At 41.1% G+C, this 23064-nt stretch overlaps 1 protein-coding gene across 1 annotated transcript in view; it reads left to right on the top strand.

Moving 5' to 3' along the window:
- The window catches only part of tcerg1l (transcription elongation regulator 1 like), a 598955-nt gene that overhangs the window by 93416 nt on the left and 482475 nt on the right, over positions 1-23064 (top strand). The window lies entirely within an intron of this gene.

Here is a 23064-nt window from a genome sequence, read left to right as displayed (position 1 = left end):
ATTTTATGGGTCATGCCTACAGTGGGAGCAGAAAGAATAAATACTAAGAAAAGATTGTTCAGTTCTTAGTTAATGATTGATCTAAACTGAGTACTGTTTGCCAATGTTGTGTAGACGAAGAAGCTGTTGGGGTAGAATTTGGTTTTCGCGGCTTTGGTGCTCAGTTGTTGAGAACTGTGGGTGATTATGGCTGTAAAATTTCCATGGTGGAGATTAGCCCTGGTTGATCGTCAATTTAAATTGTTGAAAGGAAATTTAAATTCATATCCTATCTCTTTAGAAGGAGGCACAGGTAATCTATACCAGTTACGGAGCATTCTCAACAATCCTGAACCCACTTGCTTTATTGTAACCCAACAAAGCTACCAACGTAGCTCTGATTTACCTGTCACTTCCATACCATTGGGTAATTTACAGAGGTCAAATAAACTAGCAAAAATCATGTTTTTGAAATGTGGGAGGAAACTTGAGCACCTTGGAGAGACTCATGCAGTGAAGAGGAAAATATGTAAACTTAAGGCAAATCAGACTGAAAACATGTCTTTGCAGTTATGAGGCAATAGCACAAACCATTTGGCCAAGGTCCTTTTAAATTCTTCGACTGCAGCTTTCACCCAGGTAATATTTAGTTGCAGGGCTCTAAAAGTCAGAATGTACACCTTTATTATTTGAACTCAACTTCTCAGAAGAAGCATGATGTATCTAAGCTGATGTGAGATGCTGTTGTTCAAATAATACTACTCATTAAAGCAAAGGTTTGTCTGAGGACTTTGTTTCATTGTATTGTATCATGTTTTTGTATAACTTTTAGTGAATTGTATGAAAACTAATTGAAGAAATGTGAATAATAACTTGAAAGGCTGAATAACAACTTTCATTGTTTGCAATTGGGGGAAAAAGGTTTCGGTAATGTAATCTCTGCGTGTGATTTAAGAATAACACGCTGGTTAGCCTGATTTGGACTGCTTCAAATGGTAGAAGGAAATTTCAAGATTTGCAGAAGGGGATAACAAGTTGGTTTGACATAGATGTCAGTGTTGAATGATTAATTTGCCTTTTCATTGGCTTAGTTTGACTACCATTTATTTAGAGCCCCCAAACGAAGTTGCGATTTTACTTTATTCCGTATCTAGTTTACAACTTCATATAGGTGGAGGGGTGGAGATGCGTCTCTACCAAAGGAGCTGTAAGGTGCTCCTTCCCTCTGTTGGTCTGCAGGCTACCTTTGGCAAGGTGTAGTACCTGCTTAACCACCCCCCGCCCCCCGGGATCAGGGCAATGGGAGCAAGTGCTGGATAGTCGTATGAGCAGTTGGTGCACATCAGAAGTCCTGGTTATGTGACCACTGATGCCAGGCAGACAATCTCTGTAGAGTGTTGATAATGGCTGAGGTCACCGTCTTGTAAGGACGTTGCCCAGAAACAGGCAATGGCAAACAACTTCTGTAGAAAAGTTGCCAAGAACAATCATGGTCTTGAGGCCATGATCCATCTGACACACCACATAATGATGGGGGTGAATCATTTCATAGAAATGTTGGGGCTGGCATAGATCATTTCATTCTTTACTTCATGTCATTGATATGAACAATTTCTTGCCTTAGGAAACAATTTAGTATTAGTTCTATAGTTCTTTTTTTGTGTACAAAACATTATGCATGTTGCTTAATAAATATATCTGCATCATGCATTTGGTGGATAAAGGTAACTTCTCACTATTACAAAAGAGGTTGAGAATAAGATTGTATATGAAAAGTAGTTGCTCGGTTATCTGCTTTAGTTTCTTGATCTGCCAAAGAACAACTGGAATTGTAGAAATTCCGGGGGGGGGGGGGGTGTGGGTGTGTGTGTGTGGTCATTAAAATGAATCCTAATACTGAATTTTCCCAAGTGCAAGTAATGAAAGCTAAATTGCTAAATACTCATTCATATAATCAGTGCAATTAATGGTGATTAAATCATTGAAAGTTTGAAATTCAACCAGTTCACATGAAGGTTGCTAAGAATAAATTAGGGAAGCATAGCATAGTTAAACTGAAGTTGGTCCCAAGAAGAGACTATTGGTTTGTCACCAACATCAAATGCTTTATGAATCCTTGTGTAAAATGCTAAGGATAAAGAGGGGTAAATGCTCTCATTTAGAAGTAAATGATCTTTTCTGGTATTTTTGGATGAGTCTGGCATGGTTATGCTTGTGTTACTGAGTTAGTGGAAACCTGAGCCTTAGATATTGAAAGAAAACGTCAGGGGATACTTTCCCTTTTCATTGAAGACAAACTGTGTTGTTAATGAGTAGATATTGTTTTCTTTTAACTTGCTCTCAGCCAAAATGCCCTGCAGATCACAGTTAGATTGCCTACTTGAAAATGGAATTAACAAGAAAATCACATTAATGAGGTAGAAAAGGAATTCATAGTTAATATCAAAATGGAATTAAAAATAATTGGAGTAAATTGCAAGGATTCTGCTATCAGACTTGTTACTGTTGGTGCTTATTGGAAAATCACAGCATTACAGTCTGTGGTCTAATAAAAAGGAATTGATGTAAAATTATGTGTAGTACACTTGCAATTTCTTGATCTGTTCACTGCGTGGATAAGGTCCCCCGCCAATATCAAACTTAGAAAATTGGTCCTTTTCTGCAAATCAATGGATTGGTGCTACATTTCCTCAGGGAAGTAATATCTTTCACTCCTTATGCTACTGTCAAACCAAACAAGCATTAAAACAGAAGGAGAATAGCAGAGAGGAAAATTAAGCACATAAATTGTAAAGAACCTGAATAAATTATACAGATATCAATTTATCAGGATTTATAAAACCTTGAAAAATATATATAACCAAGACCAAAATATGAATTATTTACAATTAATTAGAACTGACAATTTTTAGAGAAAGATGGAATATCATAAACCCAAAAGGAAGCTGTGAATGAAAGAAATCAGCAGGAGCACAAACTGTAAAATGTCAAATCTTTTTGAGAGTGAGATTGATTCAAGGCTTTTTCTTCAAGTTTTCAAAATTTAAGTATTGATGGTATTATTACAAGTGATGCTTTCAGAGTTTTCTCTTTACCCAAATATTACTTCTGTGGTAATAGGCAATTTCTGAAAGAATCTCCCATCACTGGTCCCTAGCAGTCATGTCTCATAGTCATAGTCATAGTCATACTTTATTGATCCTGGGGGAAATTGGTTTTTGTTACAGTTGCACCATAAATAATAGTAATAGAACCATAAATAGTTAAATAGTAATATGTAAATTATGCCAGTAAATTATGAAATAAGTCCAGGACCAGCCTATTGGCTCAGGGTGTCTGACCCTCCAAGGGAGGAGTCGTAAAATTTGATGGCCACAGGCAGGAATGACTTCCTATGACGCTCTGTGTTGCATCTTGGTGGAATGAGTCTCTGGCTGAATGTACTCCTGTGCCCACCCGGTACATTATGTAGTGGATGGGAGACATTGACCAAGATGGCATGCAACATAGACAGCATCCTCTTTTCAGACACCACCGTCAGAGAGTCCAGTTCCATCCCCACAACATCACTGGCCTTACGAATGAGTTTGTTGATTCTGTTGGTGTCTGCTACCCTCAGCCTGCTGCCTCAGCACACAACAGCAAACATGATAGCACTGGCCACCACAGATTCGTAGAACATCCTCAGCATCGTCCGGCTGATGTTAAAGGACCTCAGTCTCCTCAGGAAATAGAGACGGCTCTGACCCTTCTTGTAGACAGCCTCAGTGTTCTTTGACCAGTCCAGTTTATTGTCAATTCATATCCCCAGGTATTTGTAATCCTCCACCATGTCCACACTGACCCCCTGGATGGAAACAGGGGTCACCGGTACCTTAGCTATCCTCAGGTCTACCACCAGCTCCTTAATCTTTTTCACATTAAGCTGCAGATAATTCTGCTCACACCATGTGACAAAGTTTCCTACCGTAGCCCTGTACTCAGCCTCATCTCCCTTGCTGATGCATCCAACTGTGGCAGAGTCATCAGAAAACTTCTGAAGATGTCAAGACTCTGTGCAGTAGTTGAAGTCTGAGGTGTAAATAGTGAAGAGAATGGGAGACAAGACAGTCCCCTGTGGAGCCCCAGTGCTGCTGATCACTCTGTCGGATGCAGTGTTGCAAGCACACGTATTGTGGTCTGCCAGTCAGGTAATCAAGAATCCATGATACCAGGGAAGCATCCACCTGCATCGCTGTCAGCTTCTCCCCCAGCAGAGCAGGGCGGATGGTGCTGAACGCACTGGAGAAGTCAAAAAACATGACCCTTACAGTGCTCGCTGGCTTGTCCAGGTGGGCGTAGACACGGTTCAGTAGGTAGACGATGGCATCCTCAACTCCTAGTCGGGGCTGGTAGGCGAATTGGAGGGGATCTAAGTGTGGCCTGACCATAGGCCGGAGCAGCTACAGAACAAGTCTCTCCAGGGTCTTCATGATGTGGGAGGTCAATGCCACCGTTCTGGAGTCATTGAGGCCGCTGGGGCACGGCGTCTTCGGCACAGGGATGAGGCAGGACGTCTTCCACAGTACAGGAACCCTCCGGAGCCTCAGGCTCAGGTTCAATACATAGCAAAGTACTCCACATAGCTGAGGGGCACAGGTTTTGAGCACCCTGGTACTGACACCATCCGGTCCTGCAGCCTTGCTTGGGTTGAGACCTTTCAGCTGTCTTCTCACCGGTTCAGCTGTGAAGCCCACCATGGTGGTTTTGTGTGGGAAAGGGGTATAGTCATGAGAGCAGGGTGGGGGACTGTGAGGAGGGGTAGGAGGGGAGAGTGGAATGTGTGTTGGTTGGGGGCCGACAACAGATGGCTCATGTGGGGGATGGGCAGGGGCCACAATGTCAAATCTGTTAAAGAACAGGTTAAGTTCATTGGCCCTGTCCACACTGCCTTCAGCTCCTCTGTTGCTAGTTTGCCGGAACCCAGTGATGGTCCTCATCCCCCTCCAGACCTCTCTCATGTTGCTCTGCTGGAGTTTCCACTCAAGCTTCCTCCTGTACCTGTCTTTAGCCTCCCTGATCCTGGCTTTCAGGTCCCTCTGTATTGCCCTCAGCTCCTCCCTATTTCCATCTCTAAACGCCCTCTTTTTTAGCATTCAGAATCATCCAGATTCCCTACAAAATTTACTTGATTATTGGTACCCATGGATCCCAAACCATTCCTACTCCTGATTCTGGGGGCGGGTTTCTTACACTGCTGACCATTTCCTTGGGGATCTGATTATTTTTGTACGTATTTTCTTGCATGCTGCACTGCATATTAGCAGCCATCAGAATTCAACAAACTGTTAACTTGTAAGCTTTGATAATCCATTTAAACGGGTACTTAAGAGCATTCATCCATGAAAGCTTGAGTGAGCACCAGCTGCAACAGTGAGCTCAAAAATGTCACTGCTTCTGTCAGTATTCTGCTTCATGTTATGACCTTTCTGGTGTGCACTTTTCCAGTGGACATTCAGTTGTCTCTTTTCCTGTGATTTTTTTTGTGCTCATACACAGTTCTCCAATCTACCAGATGCTCTGATATGCACTGTTTACAAGTGAGCTGATACATCCCATAGCAAACACAAGAAAATGGGCATCACAACGGTGTAGTGGTTAGCACAGTGCTTTACAGTACATGTAATGTGGGTTCAATTCAAGTTACCACATGGGTTTCTTTGTGGTGCTCCGGTTTCCTCACAGTCCACAGACGTACTAGTTAGTAGGGTAATTAATCATTGTAAATTAGGATTAAATCCAGGGATTGCTGGCTGGGCGGCATGGCTCGAAATGCTGGAAAGGCCTATTTCACACTGCATCTCCATAAGTAAATAAAATGACCTCATTTTGTATTAGTGCAATTGTTTGCGCTTTCTGCACCATGTCTCTTTGACAGTGTTTGTGTTTTTTTAAATTCTTGTTAATGATCTCGACTTTATTGCTCCTTGTATTGGTAAAATACTTTATGTTAAATATCTGTGTTTACTTTAGCCACTCTTTTTAACCATGGTAAGTCCAACTTCTATTATGAATATGTTTACTCCCTGCTTTATTCATACTATATTCAAATATCTGCCTCAATACGCCAATGTTTAATATGTCTTTTTTCCCATTAATTAATCGGAGAACAATCCCTGCACTAGTTAGCAATGTTTGCTAATTTTGGCACAAAATTCAACACCGTATATTTATATATTAATTATATTACAGCTAATAATTACCAATTGTATTTCTGTTTTCTAAATTAGATGTCTGTTCTGCTTCATCATTCAGAATCAGTTCCAGTTTAGCATTCATTCTTGCTACACATAGAATGTACAATTTAAGTGTTTGATATATCCCAAAAAATTGTTCTTGCTCTTTTCACCCTTGGAGAATAATTGAAATTCTTTGTAAGTATTAGTGTTATGACAGCACATCTGCAAATTGCTTACAAATTGTATTTCATTCCCTGCCCCATTTTATATAGTTACAACTCCCTTATTATTTCTTAATTATGTAAGCACTGTAGTCACTTAAAATTTCCTATCTTTGGCCATAATTGGATTTTAATTAACATTACATCTTTTATTTCATTCTTATCTGTCTCAGGAATAAGTTATTATTGCAAAGGAACTCGCCTGGAAATTAGATCAGAAAGAGATTTTTTATCTCCGTGTTAAGCAATTAGTAATGAACATAAACTGGAATAAATCACAATTAAAATCTTTTCCAGGATAAATTGTATTAACACCAAATTTGGACTGGGTTCATCCATTTAGTGGTCACAGTAGCAAAGGGCAGTTTCCTAATATCAGAATCATGTCATGTTGCTCAGTGCATGAAGGAAGCTCTATCTGGCCATGCTGTCAAGGATCCTTTAATAGTTGGAAGATCCTCGTGAAGACTCAGGGTAGTCATTCACTATTCCCTTAATAGTTTGTTCTTGACATAACACATTCCCACAGCAGCAATAACACAAAACATGTGAATGTTGTTGAAGGTGAAGAAACAATCCCAAGTTTATTTACCCATTATTCTTACAACACTATTTATTCTGGTAAAGAGGGACATACTCCTTCACAATTCTGCACACAGTGGGTTCCTCAGAGGAGAGCGATTCTGCTAATGTACCCATTGGTTAAATGCCGTAAATCATCAGGGTAAAGGACTGTATCTAAAGTGGTCAGTTAATGAGTGAGTTGCTGCCCTGAGATTAGTGGGTTTAACTATATATTAAATGGTTTGTGGAGGTTAAGGTCTTTCAATTAGGGTTAATATTCCAGGCAAATAAAGCCCCTGTTAAATCAAGAATGAGAAAAGTCATAGAAATATCATTGAGACATGAATCTGATTGAGTCATCCAAGAAACACAATGGCTCATTAAGAGTATATCCTCCAGTATGCATTAGCAATTCTTCTTTCCTTCAAATGTTAAAGAATTTTTACCAAGGGTGATCTGGACCAGTATGTAACATTGACTCTTATAAATAGAAACAGTGACTTATGTTTGAAGATCATATAAAGATAAGCCAATTGTCCCCAACGTAGCAGTGAAGAGATGTCACACCTTTTTTTGATAGTTTATTCCCAGCCTTCTGTCTTTTCAGACAAGGTAATGACAATACTTTGAGGAGAAAAACATATGGGGGGGTGGTATTTTTGTGGAAAGAATCATCTACATAGATATCACATGTTCCTCATGCATGGGCACTATTATATGCAAGTGTGGAAAGAGTGTTGGCATAGGACACTTAAACATTACATGCGCAAGAGGAGTAAACATAATTCCTTAATCTTCGATAGCCAGATTAAATCCTTCCTGAGTTATCAGCATAAGGATGATTGCACTTCAGTTGTCCCCTTAATGAAAGATGAAAAGATATCAAGCAATGTAACCACTTTTAATGATACAATTAATCTTGTAAATCAACAGTGCAAGAAAACCCGCAGATGCTGGAAGTTCAAAGCAACACACACACAACGCTGAAGGAACTCAGCTGGCTAGGCAGCGTCTATAGAAAAGAGTAAATAGGTGACGTTTTGGACTGAGACACCTCACCAATCCTGATGAAGAGTCTTGGCCCAAAACATTGACTGTTTGCTCTTTTCCATAGGTGCTACCTGGCCTGCTGAGTTCTTCCAGCATTTTGTTGTGTTACTTTGTAAATCAACAGTTTTTTTTGACATCCATACATAATACAATATCAATAAGGAAATCCACTGAAACTATGGGAGAACATTGCAAATTAACGTAGTAATGACACGTGCCTCTGCTTGAGCTCAGCAAGCCAGTAGTCCTCTCATACACAAATTTCAAGCAGCCATTCATTTGGATCCAAATTCTGTTAATAAGCTATTTGTGTCGCGACCATCGTAATTTTGTAAATTCATTACGTCTCTGCTTTAAAACTCATGTCTCTGTATATGAGGTAAATTCTTGCCTTAGGCCACCCTTAAATTATGTGGCTGAACACCAAGGACCAGAGTGACAATTTGTACATCTTGGATACTGCAAAATAAATGTTGCATTCACGAATGTATTAAAATATTATAAGCAAAATCAAGCAATTCAGATATTGAATGGAAATGTAGTAGTCCTTTAAACTAACGTATTTACATTTCCTATTGACCAGAGAGTATGTTAGCTTTGAAGGCTGATCATGGCATTAACCCAGCTTTACTACATCCAGGCAGTTGATAGCTGCTGCCTTTCCCTCGGAGGTTCTGCAAGGGAATGAGAAGACAGTTGTGTTCCAATCTGCTGAAACCAAGGGCAGCTCTATTGCCAAAGTACCTCCATTATTCATTCTTTACTATGTTGGAAATAATTGGTAAAGCTAGTAATAAAGGTGCCATCTTCCTGAAATTTGCTGTTTTTTGAACAGCCACTTTCTGGAACTCTGTTACACCAGGTAATAAATCACAGGAAACAATTCTCAAAGAGGTGGCAACAGTAAGGGAGGAATTGTTGTGCATGGACCTGTATTACAAATGATATACGTAGGTTGTATCCCTCTGTTAATAATGAAGAACAAAAAGAAAAAAAGTATCCAAGTAACTATCCAATATCAATGTGGTTTATCTTGACACATCTAGCCCGGATTGGTTGTGATTCTCCAGGGGCCTGGTGTTGAGCTGTCTTTCTGCAGGTTATTGCTGAATTCATGTCTGCTCCACTCAAACAGACCTCCTTGGTGGCTTTCCTAAGATGGAGGTTGTTCTTTAGTTATGATCTCGTATTTCAAATGTGTATGCAGATTGATGAAGGCACATGGAGATGTATGATTTAACTTCATGTGTCTCTTTTGACACTGCCTGAACCACTTACATCAGGTACTACATGGTACCAGATTGGTTTATAATATCCTCAGTGTCCTGCATCAATGGCAAATTTGAGCATATCTCACCATGCTGATTGCCTCTAGCTCAGAATTCTCATAGTCTTTTCTATTCTCAAGTGGTTTGGGGTAAGGAATATGGAGACACATGAGGCTGCAGATGCTGGAATCTGAAGCAATAAAGAAAATGCTGGAAGAACTCAATGTGTCAAGACCTTTCATTTGGACTGTTTCAGGGCTCTCAGCAATTTGTGTTGCTCCAGATTATAGCATATTCAGTCTATTATGTCCCTATGTGACATCTGCTATGTTCTTTTCCCATTGAGGTTTTTAAATGTAGCATTTATGTTTGGCTGAAATTGCTGGAGATGTGTTAATTACAGATAGGGTTCTTCTTCAGTCTTGTTTGACTGATGCTGTATTTAAATAGAATACCTGCTAGAATGCACCCTTTACATTCAGCGCATTGAAAAATATTTGATTTGTGCAATTATGACAGAAGACCTTCAGCTGTGTTCATAGGGCAACGACTCTGCTTCAGAGCTCCATTAAGATCGCTTGGGTCTGGCCAAATACTTAACTTGCATTTAATGCATTCCGAACTGGATGTTCAGCTGGTAAGTGTGCATTCTGCAGTTACTCATTCTGTCTTTGTCTGTCTCTGATTTAGTTTCCAGTTCACTTTCTCCTTGAGAGCCAATAGTACACACATTGATGGATGTTCTGCTGGCTGCTTCCATTCATCCAAGACTAGAGAATGAACCTAACGTCTTCTATAAAACATATCAGCACGTTCATCCACATGTTGCATGGGTGTTGTGGGAAAGCAGCATCCATCATCAGAGGCTTCCACCACCCAGTTCATGCTCTCTTCTCATTGCTGGCACCAAGAAGAAGGTACAAGAGCCTAAGGACTCCACACCACTAGATTCAGGAACAATTACTACCCCTAAACCATCAGGCTCTTGAACCAAAGGGGATAACTTCTCTCAACTTCACTTGCCCTGCTATTGAAATAGACTCACTCTCAAGGTCTGTTCATCTCATATTCTGGATATTTATTGCTTATTTATTTTTTTTTATTATTTCTTTCTTTTTGTATTTGCAGTTGTATTTTGCACTCTGGTTGAATGCCCAAGTTTGGCAGTCTTTCATTGATTCTGTTATGGTTATTATACTCTAGATTTATTGAATATGCCCACAAGAAACTGAATCTCAATGTTGTATATGGTGACATATATGTAGTTTGATAATAAATTTACTTTGAACTGTTGAATGAACCTATTGTGATATATCTTTGTAAATCACATCTGCTGCACAGCACTACTTCTATGAGTAGTGTGAAAACCACAAATTATCTCTCTTGATTTCTTAGTTCTCTGACTTTAGGGAAGATTTCTGTGAAAGCTTGTTGTACATCATTGCATGTAGTTTCAACTCTACCATCTTGAGACAGATTTTGTCTTGCTTCAGAATAGAGTCATACAGGAGTACAGTACTGAATCAGACCCTTCAGCCCCTCTAGTCCATGCTGAGACCTTTTAAACTGCTTACTCCTATAAACCTGCACCGGAACCATATCCCTCCTACGTCAGGATGCTGTTCATAGACTATAGCTCAGCATTTAATACCATTGTTCCCACAATCCTGATTGAGAAGTTGTAGAACCTGGGCCTCCATACCTCCCTCTGCAATTGGATCCTTGCCTTGCTAACCGGAAGACCACAGTCTGTGTGGATTGGTGATAACATGTCCTCCTCACTGACAATCAACACTGGCGCACCTCGGGTGTGTGATTAACCCACTTCTGTACTCTCTATCAACACATGACTGTATGGCTAGGCATAGCTCAAATACCATCTACAGATTTGCTGACAATACAACTGTTGTTGATAGAATCTCCGGTGGTGACGAGAAGGTGTACAGGAGTAAGGCATCTGTTAGTCTTCCAAGACCATGGATCTGCACCCGGAAAGTCTTCACTCTCCAGGATGCAGGCCTGGGCAAGGTTGTATGGAAGACCAGCAGTTGCCAATGCTGCAAGTCTCCCCTCTCCACGACACCAATGTTGTCCAAGGGAAGGACATTAGGACCCATACAGCTTGGCACCAGTGTCGTCGCAGAGCAATGTGTGATTAAGTGCCTTGCTCAAGGACACAACACATTCCCTCGGCTAGGGCTCGAACTCATGACCTTCAGATAGCTAGTCTAATGCCTTAACCACTTGGCCATGTGCCCACAGTACAGGAGTGAGATATGCCAATTAGTGGGGTGGTGCCACAGCAACAACCTGGCACTCAACGTCAGTATGATTAAAGAGCTGATTGTGGACTTCAGGCAGTGTAAGATGAGGGAACACATACCAATCCCCCATAGAGGGATCAGAAGTGGAGAGAGTGAGCATCTTCAAGTTCCTGGGTGTCAAGATCTCTGAAGATCTAACCTGATCCCAACATATCAATGTAGTCATAAAGAAGGCAAGACAGCGGCTATACTTTATTAGCAGTTTGAAGAGATTTGGCATGTTAACAAATACACTCAAAAACTTCTATAGTTGTACCATGGAGAGCATTATGACAAGCTGTATCACTATCCGGTATGAAGGGGCTACTGCACAGGACCGAAAGAAGCTGCAGAAGGTTGTAAATCTAGTCAGCTCCATCTTGGGTACCAGCCTACAAAGTACCCAGGGCATCTTCAGGGAGCAGTGTCTCAGAAAGGCAGCTTCCATTATTAAGGACCTCCAGCACACAGGGCAATGCCCTTTTCTCACTGTTACCGTCAGGTAGGATGTACAGAAGCCTGAATGCACACACTCAGTGATTCAGGAACAACTTCTTCCCCTCTGCCATCTGATTCCTAAATGGACATTGAAGCTTTGGACACTACCTCACTTTTTTTTATATACAGTATTTCTGTTTTTATATGTTTTTAAAAAAATCTATTCAATATACGTAATTGATTTACTTGTTCATTTATTATGTTTTATTTTATTTATTATTTTTCTCTCTGCTAGATTATGCATTGTATTGAACTGCTGCTGCTAAGTTAACAAATTTCACATCACATGCTGGTAATAATAAACCTGATTCTGATTCATACTCCTACCATCCATGTACCTGTGGAGGCCAGGTTGTTGGGTGTACTTAAGACAGAGATTGATGTGTTCTTGATTGAACATGGCATCAAAGGTTATGGGGAGAAAGCCAGAAACTGAGGTTGAGGAGGAGATAGGAAAAAAAATCAGCTATGATTGAATGGTGGAGCAGACTCGATGAACCAGATGGCCTAATTCTGTTCCTATGTCTTACGGTCTACCTATCCAAACTTCTCTTAAATATTGATGTCAAGGACTGCATGCACCACTTGTGCTGGCAGTTCCTTCCACACTCTTATTACACTTTGAGTGAGGAAGTTTCCCCACATGTTCCCTTTAAATTTTTTACCTTTCACCCTTAATCTGTGACCTCTGCTTGTAATCACAATGGAATTCCATCAGATTTCCCTGTAAGAACACCTTGGTTTAGATATGTCTGCTGGTTTTCCTTACACATTTGGTGTCGGCTATATTGTATTCAATCATTATTGTAAGCTTGAATCTAACTGTCTCTCTGTTCCTGCATGGCTCAGTTCACCCTGTCAATGGAGGTTCACTGCACAATCTTGTTCAGTATTTAAGAAATAATCCAATTCACACACTTTCAAATACACGAGATAGTTCCTTTCGAAGCACTTGTACTGTTCTCCACAATATCTGTGATACCTACAGTAAGCAACCTTGTCAGTAATTTCCCATTAATTCTGTTCCCTGCCTTGTGCTTCAGTACATCTACTTCCTTATATTTGCCATTCGCATTTTTAGTGTAGCTCTGTACAGCTCTGCATGCACCTTTACATTTTTCTCTGCCTCGCATACAGTATGGTCATTCCCACAGCCAAGCTCCAGGACCCCAATAGCTAGAGTTGAGCGAGTTCTTCAAATGTGCGAAATTGCAATTACTTCCTAACAGTTTTGCGTCCATCAAGGAAGTATCAAAGCATTTTCTTTGCTTCTGCTATTGTATAAATAACCACTGACTTTCATTTTAGCAGGATTGCAATGTGCTTGTAGTGCATCTAATGCATTCTCCAGGGTTTCATTTTTTATGGTTGTGGTGCAATTCTGTCCCCTTGTGAGCAGTGGCGTATAATAACATTTTTTTTTACTTTCATCTGCTCAAATTCATCTGCCACAGCCAGTTCTACATGCACTGTGAATTCTTCTGTCCACGTTCCTCCTCCTTTACTACTTGCCATGAAATGTAGCAGCTCGTATGGATTTATTTTTCTCCATCATATTCTCTCAGTTGAATCACACAGCTTGCTGTCTATCATCAGCAGGGTTGCCAACATCCTCATTCAACATAAAGTAAAGGCTTTTTATTGGGCTTTTTGTGTGTGCATTTGTAGGTTGGCCACAATATCTTAGGAGCTACACGTGCTCAATGGAGCAAATGGTCACCTGTAACTATAAACATTCCTTGAAATGACTTAAATTAGTGATTGGAGGGAAAATACACTATTATTCAGGCTATGCCATTAAATACTTAAAAAATGCCAATCCAGAAAAAAAAATATTAAATACTGCTGCAACATAAGATGCTGGAGGAACTTAGCAAGTCAGACAACATCGATGGAGAGAAATGGACTGTTGATGTTTAAGCTTGAAGCCGTTCACTTTGACTCTGCAGAACTGCCTAGCCTACTGAGTTCCTCTAGCAAGTTGTGTTTTCCTCCAGAATCCAACATTTGAAGTCGTTTGTGTCTCTGTTAAAGGTTGGTATTCTTTTCATAAGGCTATACGGTCACACTTTAATCTCAGAGGCTTAATAATTCCCATTCCAGTGTGTCGGGAAGCTTCAGCATTTCCTCCCTATCTACTCTTAATAAACGTGCAACTTTGCAGTGTTAGGTTTATTTGGGAATCTCTTGGGTCTCGTGCATGTGCAATGCTAGCAGTAAAATATGGGAGGTTTGCCAGGAAAGGGATAGTGATTCAAAGATTTTTATAACTCAAAATGCCAATAACACTCTTTGAAATTGCAGTGAGTGCCAATAGCCTCAGGCTGATAACAAGCCAGAAATAGCACGAGACCTCAGCTTGGCCTCTGGGTTTCACACAATGATAAGGCTTCAGATTGGGTGGGTCACAAATACTCCAAACCGATATTGTTTGGGTAAGACCATAAAACATAGGAGCAGAATTAGGCCATTCAGCCCATCGAGTCCCCAGATCCCATTCAACCCCATACACTTGCCCTCTCACCATGGGTACTGAGATACCAGAGTCCACAACAGTTGGGCAGCAAGGATCCAGATCCGACATTATGTTGGCCCAAAGCTCCAGATCAACCATTGTGTGGGGTTCTCTAGCAGCAGGCTCAATGACAGGTTGATGATGAGAACGCCAACCCAACCTTAAGGTGTCTTGTTCTTGCCTTGTATCTAAAGCCACAGGCTCCACAGTGATCCTTCTAGGCACCACCTTTTAGGGTGGCACAAAGGCACAACTTGGTAGAGCTGAGGGCTCATAGCACCAGAGACTTGGGTACAATTCTGACCTTGGGTGCCATCTGCCAAGAGTTTACGTATTCTCCCTGTGACATCCTAAATGCAGTTTGGTAGATTAACCTGGAGTTATAAATTATAAGTAGTAAAATCTGGAAGGAGTTATTGGGAATGTGGCCAGAATAAAAAAAAAATGAGATTAACTTTGATTAGAGAAAATGGATGGTTGATGCTCAGCTTGGCCCGATGGACTAACGGGCATGTTTCTGTGCCATATCTCTTTATGACCCCGTGACTGTATGGCATGGGATAAACTGGGTGAAGATGTGTCATTTGATAGTGCTGCTAAATGTCTTGCATTTCCCTGAATGTGTTTTTAACAGAAAAATAAATGTCTTCGTCTATGTAATAATAGGCAAGCAACTTTCCTTCCAGATAAGGCCATATTGTATAATATGCGGCAGTTGGCAACCTTGCTTGATGCAATCCATATATTATTACAATTGTGTAGGAAATGATTGACTCAGGCCTGGCATCTAAATTTAATAATTTCAGCATTCAGCACTTCTGACACCATATCTCCCTTAATCATTCTCTGGGATACTGAAAATAATAAGCAGTTCAGAACATCAGCATAGGTACTTTATTTAGGTGATAGTTTACAGAGCTAGCCAGCTTCTAACCACAATAAGCATAAAAAAAAAATCTGCTGATGCTAAAATTTCAAAGCAACACACACAAAGTGCTGGAGGAACTCACCAGGCCAGGCAGCATTTAAGGAAAGAGTAAATAGTCGATGTTTCAGGTCGAAGTCCTTCTTCAGGACTCATGCTGGTGTGTATGTATTTGATTTTCTCTGTCCTTCCCCCCCCCCTTCTGCTTTTGCACAAAAGTATTGTGATTATAGTCCTCATCTCAGTGTAATGAAATAGTTATGGATATATGGAAACCCTCTCCTTCACCCATAAGCCACATTACCAGATGACCAGATTTTAGCATCTGCAGTCTCTTATGCCTCCACTTTCAAATTCTGGCTTGCTCTAGTGCAAAACTGTCAGTTATCTGCATGCCAATGTACATCCCTCCAAAGCTATCTTCCTTAATGCCTGCTTAACCTTGCAGGCTGGCTATTAATGTGTGTCACTGCTGTGATGAGTTGGCTTTTAAGTAGTGCAATGCTGATTTGGTGCGGTGCATGCTATACTACCAGAACTAGTTGAGATTTAGTGTAAATTGGTGAAAATTACACCGGTAAACAGAGATAGAAATTCAAAGTTCATTTATTATCAACGTATGTATACATTATACAACCTTGAGATTTGTCTCCTAACAGGCAACTATGAAACAAAGAAGCCCAGATGAACCCATTTAAAAAACTTACCATCAAACACACAATGTGCAGTTAGTGGATAAAAACCCAAATCATGCAAATGAATAACACGAGCAAATGGTGTTCTGAACTGGAGTCCACAGAGTCTGTCGATGGACCATTAGTTCAATGCAGAGTGGATCAGCAAGCTGAACCAGCCCCACCATTGCCTCGGGCCCAAAGCACTTGGTGCCAAAAACAAGATAAAGCTGTTGCACACTTGTTAGGAGTTGATATCCTAATCTTTTCAGAGGGAGCTGAAACAGTGTTATTGCACCATGGCACAATATTTCAGTGCTCAAAAATGGAAAAAAAAAGGATTTTCTCTCCAATAATTCACCGTTTATTTTGATTGAAAGAAGGTTTAAGCAGAAGCTAAAAATATAGTTGCAAAGAAACATATTCCAATCATTGAGTTAAATGCACTTTTAAGTATCAGCGCAATGCTTCTAAAATTCTGGAACTAAATTTCAGAGGTGGAATGGAATGTGATGCTGCTCCATGCTAATCACTTGTGTATACATATATAATTTTCTTCAATTATATTTTAGCACAAGTTGCTGCTGAATGGAATGAGCTTGTAGGCAGATATGTCCTTTTAAAATGGTGCAGTTTTGCCTGATGTTAAAATATAGTTAAAGAGAACTATTAACTTGGATATGCCAAGATTAAAATGATTAACACCTCCCAAATAGAATTTTGACAAAGATACTGATTTTTAATTTATGGCCTGATTGATAGTCCTTCTGGCAAAATGTGATTTAACTAATCTCTTACAATTGATCCCTAAGGTATGGAAACATTACCAGGCTATTCTTAAAGAAATAATGTTTTTAAATAATTTTTGAAATCTTCTTACTTTACAGTTAAGAGATGAATTGATGGTACTCATGTTTTCTCCAGTGAAAGTGTGATGGGATGGGCCTAGCAGTTAAATGCTGTGGTTAGAAGTATCAATGTTGCTTACTAATGTTAAAATGGAGCAGTAACCTGTGGAGAAACTTACATTGAACTGTGGTCATTCAATATTGAAGAACCATTCTGGTATTTTTAATTAAACTATAAGGAACTCATTGTTCAGTCACCATTTTTGTAGCAGGCCTCAATCTGAAATCTCCTGTGATTGACAGGTTATTGGATGGAAATTTCATCTTACTTTTTAAGGATTAACACCCTGAAAAATATGAGTCTGTTTCTCTCTCAGATATAATTTTGTCTTAAGATTTTGCAGTCAGCTGAAAACTAAGTTGTGTTTTGAGTCTAGTCTAGGTGAGCTCTGAAACTGTTAGTATCAGAGTCAGTGGTTTTTCTGTTAGTATTTTTGTTTAGAAAGTCAATTAGTACACAATTTGGTTATGTAAATTAACTACAGGAGTAATGCCTTTTCTTGACCTGGATAGACGCAGTCCATTTTCAATAGTAGCCTATTGTAAGCAATGCCCAAAGTAACCTTTCTCCATTAGGATTCTTAAGTTATACTGCCATTTCATCATTAAAGAGTATACGGAGATACAGTAATAAGCTAAATTATGTTGGCCTGTAGGAATGTCTAGTGATAACAAGTCTGAAGAAAATCCAACTGATAAGTGAAAACTACATATCCCTAGACATTGAACCATGCCTTATTGGGTAAACTGTAGATATATTATGAGGTGGCTGATTGGGATTGATGCTATGCTGTGTGATGAGTCATTGGGGAAGAGTGGCTTGTTCAATTGGTCAGTCATTAGGGAATATTAAACAGGTGCAGAGAACACTGGATTCACTGCAATGGGAAAAAGGATTTGCACTAGAGGTATACAATGTTAATGTCGAAAGCTGTCTTCACAAGTGTTCTGAAAGTCTGTTAATGTATTAAAGACATAATTTGTGGGCTATTTATGCAGGTGTAAATCCTTGACATAATGGCTAAGCACTCATTACATACTTAGACATATGAGTCCCTCTAATTGAAACCATGACAATTGGGCAGAAAATCCTAAAGTGAAATAGCAGATATTTTTTATACAACTTGAAATAAGCCCTAATATTTAGAAACATAAAAAACCTACAGCACAATACAGACCCTTCAGCCCACAATGCTGTGCCGAACATGTACTTACTTTAGAAATTACCTAGGGTTAACCATAGCCCTCGATTTTTCTCAGCTCCATGTACCAATCCAGAAATCTCTTAAAAGACGCTATCGTATCCGCCTCCACCACCATCGCCGGCAGCCCATTCCACGCACTCAACACCCCCTGCTTAAAGAACTTGCCTCTGTACCTACCTCCAAGCACCTTAAAACGGTGCCCTTTCATGTTAGCCATTTCAGCCCTGGAAAAAGCCTCTGACTATCCACACGATCAATGCCTCTCATCATCTTATACACCTCTATCAGGTCACCTCTCATCCTCTGTTGCTCCAAGGTAAAAAGGCAGAGTTCACTCAATCTATTCTCATATAAGGCATGTTCCCCAATCCAGGCAGCATCCTTCTAAATCTCCTCTCCACCCTTTCTATAGTTTCCACATCTTTCCTGTAGTGAGGTGACCAGAACTGAGTATAGTACTCCAAGTGTGTCCTGACCAGGGTCCTATAAAGCCGTAACATTACCTCTTGGCTCTTAAACTCAATCCCATGGTTGATGAAGGCCAATGTACCATATGCCGCCTTAACCACACAACCTACCTGTGCGGGATCTAGTGTCCTATGGACTCGGACCCCAAGATCCCTCTGCTCCTCCACACTGCCAAGAGTCTTACCATTAATACTATATTCTGCTATCATATTTAACCTACCAAAATGAACCATCCCACACTTACCTGGGTTGAATTCCATCTGCTACTTCTCAGCCCAATTTTGCATCCTATTGTTGTCCCACTGTAACCTCTGACAGCCCTCCACACTATCCCAAACCTTTGTGTCATCAGAAAATTTACTAACCCATCCCTCCACTTCCTCAAGCAGGTCATTTATAAAAATCATGAAGTGAAGGGGTCCCAGAACAGATCCCTGAGGCAGACCACTGGTCACCGACCTCCATGCAGAATATGACCTTCTACAAGCACTCTTTGCCTTCTGTGGGCAAGCCAGTTCTGGATCCACAAAGCAATGTCCCCTTGGATCCCATGCCTCCTTACTTTCTCAATAAGTCTTGCATGGGGTACCTTATCAATTCCCTTGCTGAAATCCATATACACTACATCTAGTGCTCTACCTTCATCAATGTGCTTAGTCACATCCTCAAAAAATTCAATCAGGCTCGTAAGGCACGACCTGCCTTTGACAAAGCCATGCTGACTATTCCTAATCATATTATGCCTCTCCAAACGTTCATAAATCCTGCCTCTCAGGATCTTCTCCATCAACTTACCTACCACTGAACTAAGACTCACTGGTCTATAATTTCCTGGGCTATCTCTACTCCCTTTCTTGAAAAAGGGAACAACATCTGCAACCCCCCGATCCCCCGGAACCTCTCCTGTCCCCACTGATGATGCAAAGATTATTGCCAGAGAATCAGCAGCCTGGAGTATATCTCATCCGTTCCACGTGACTTATCCAACAATGCTTTCCAAAAGCTCCAGCACATCCTCTTTCTTAATGTCTATATACTCGAGCTTTTCAGTCCACTGTAAGTCATCCCTTCAAACGCCAAGGTCCTTTTCCATAGTGAACACCGAAGCAAGGTATTCATTAAATACCTCTGCTATCTCCTCCAGTTCCATACACACTTCTCCACTGTCACACTTGATTCGTCCTATTCTCTCATGTCTTATCCTCTTGCTCTTCACATACTTGTAGAATGCCTTGGGGTTTTCCTTAATCCTGCTCGCCAAGGCCTTCTCATGGCCTTTTCCGGCTCTCCTAATTTCATTCTTAAACTCCTTCCTGTTAACCTTATAATCTGTGAGATGTCTGTCATTACCTAGTTTTTTGAACCTTTTGTAAGCTTTTCTTTTCTTGACTAGATTTTTAGCAGCCTTTGCACACCATGGTTCCTGTACCATGTTATCCTTTCCCTGTCTTATTGGAACGTACCTATGCAGAAAGTCACACAAACATCCTCCAAACATTTGCCACATTTTTGCCGTACATTTCCCTGAGAACATCTATTCCCAATTAATACTTCCAAGTTCCTGCCTGATAGCTTCATATTTCCTCTTACTCCAATTAAACGCTTTCCTTACTTGTCTGTTCCTATCCCTCTCCAATGCTATGGTAAAGGAGATAGAATTGTGATCACTATCTCCAAAATGCTCTCCCACTGAGAGACCTGACACCTGACCAGGTTTATTTCCCAATACCAGATCAAGTACAGCCTCTCCTCTTGTAGGCTTATCTACGTATTGTGTCAGGAGTCCTTCCTGAACACACATAAAAAACTCCACTCCAACTAAACCCCTTGCTCTAGGAACATGCCAATCAATGTTTGGGAAATTAAAATCTCCCACCATGACAACCCTGTTATTATTACACTTTTCCAGAATCTGTTTCCCTATCTGCTCCTCGATGTCCCTGTTACTATTGGGTGGTCTATTAAAAAACACCCTGTAGAGTTATTGACCCCTTCCTGTTCCTAACTTTCACTCACAGAGACTCAGTAGACAATCCCTCCGTGACTTCCTCCTTTTCTGCAGCAGTGACACTATCTCTGATCAGCAGTGCCACACCCCCACCTCTTTTGCCTTCTTCCCTGTCCTTTCTGAAACATCTAAAGCTTGGTACTCTTAAGTAACTAATCCTGTCCCTGAGCCATCCAAGTCTCTGTAATGGCCACAATATCATAGCTCCAAGTACTGATCCACGCTCTAAGCTTATCCGCTTTGTTCATGATGCTTCTGCATTTAAATAGACACATCTCAAACTATCAGTCTGACTGCATCCCTTCCCTATCACCTGCCTATTCTCCCTCTCACACAGCCTACGAGCTTTCTCTATTTGTGAGCCAACCGCCCCTTCCTCCGTCTCTTCAGTTAAGTCTCCACCTCCCAGCAATTCTAGTTTAAACTCTCCTCAATAGACTTAGCAAACCTCCCCGCCAGGATATTGGTCCCCCTGGGATTCAAGTGCAATCCGTCCTTTTTGTACAGGTCACGCCTGCCCCAAAAGAGGTCCCAATGATCCAGAAATCTGAATCCCTGCCCCCTGCTTCAATCCCTCAGCCACACATTTATCGTCCACCTCACTCTATACCTATACTCACTGTCGTGCGGCACAGGCAGTAATCCAGAGATTACTGCCTTTGAGCTCCTGTTTCTCCGCTTCCTTCCGAAGTCCCTGTAGTCCATTTTCAGGACCTCCTCCCTTTCCCTACCTATGTTGTTGGTACCAATATGTACCACCACCTCTGGCTGTTCACCTTCCTATTTCAGGATATCGTGGACGCGATCAGAAAATCCCAGACTCTGGCACCTGGGAGGCAAACTACTATCCGTGTTTCTTTCCTGCGTCCACAGAATCGCCTGTCTGCCCCCTACCTATAGAGTTCCCTATCACTGCTGCCATCTCTTCCTTTCCCTACCCGGGTCAGGTCACAGATCTCTCAGTGGGTGAGTATCTGGGGGACAGTGACCACCGCTCCCTGACCTTTAGCATTACCATGGAAAAGGATAGAATCAGAGAGGACAAGAAAATTTTTAATTGGGGAAGGGCAAATTATGAGGCTAAAATGCTGAAACTTGCAGGTGTGAATTGGGATCATGCTTTTGCAGGGAAATGTACTATGGACATGTGGTCGATGTTTCGGGTTCTCTTGCAGGATGTTAGGGATAAATTTATCCCGGTGAGGAAGATAAAGATTGGTAGGGTGAAGGAACCATGGGTGACAAGTGAGGTGGAAAATCTAGTCAGGTGGAAGAAGGCAGCATACATGAAATTTAGGAAGCAAGGATCAGATGGGTCTATTGAGGAATACAGGGTAGCAAGAAAGGAGCTTAAGAAGGGGCTGAGGAGAGTAAGAAGGGGGCATGAGAAGTCCTTGGTGAGTAGGGTAAAGGAAAATCCCAAGGCATTCTTCAATTATGTGAAGAACAAAAGGATTAGATTAGATTACAGGATGACAGGAGTGAAGGTAGGACCGATTAGAGATAAAGGTGGGAAGATGTACCTGGAGGTTGTGGAAGTGAGCGAGGCCCTCAATGAATACTTCTCTTCGGTATTCAACAATGAGAGGGAACTTGATGATGGTGAGGACAATATGAGTGAGGATGATGTTCTGGAGTATGTTGATATTAAGGGAGAGGAGGTATTGAAGTTGTTAAAATACATTAGGGCGGATAAGTCCCCGGGGCCTGAGGGAATATTCCCCAGACTGCTCCACGAGGCGAGGGAAGAGATTGCTGAGCCTCTGGCTAGGATCTTTATGTCCTCGTTGTCCACGGGAATGGTACCAGAGGATTGGAGGGATGCGAATGTTGTCCCCTTGTTCAAAAAAGGTAGTAGGGATAGTCCGGGTAATTATAGACCAGTGAACCTTACGTCTGTGGTGGGAAAGCTGTTGGAAAAGATTCTTCGAGATAGGATCTATGGGCATTTTGAGAAACATGGTCTGATCAAGGACAGTCAGCATGGCTTTGTGAAGGGTAGATCGTGTCTAAGAAGCCTGATAGAGTTCTTTGAGGAGGTGACCAGGCATATAGATTAGGGTAGTGCAGTGGATGTGATCTACATGGAATTTGGTAAGTCATTTGACAAGGTTCCACACAGTAGGCTTATTCAGAAAGTCAGGAGGCATGGGATCCAGGGAAGTTTGGCCAGGTGGATTCAGAATTGGCTTGCCTGCAGAAAGCAAAATGTCGTAGTGGAGAGAGTACATTCAGATTGGAGGGTTGTGACTAGTGGTGT

This window comes from Mobula hypostoma, chromosome 19 (genome assembly GCF_963921235.1).
Source record: "Mobula hypostoma chromosome 19, sMobHyp1.1, whole genome shotgun sequence".
Lineage (NCBI taxonomy): Eukaryota > Metazoa > Chordata > Chondrichthyes > Myliobatiformes > Myliobatidae > Mobula > Mobula hypostoma.
The sequence above is the reverse complement of the archived record's forward strand: the minus strand, read 5'-3'. Positions and strand labels throughout refer to the sequence as shown.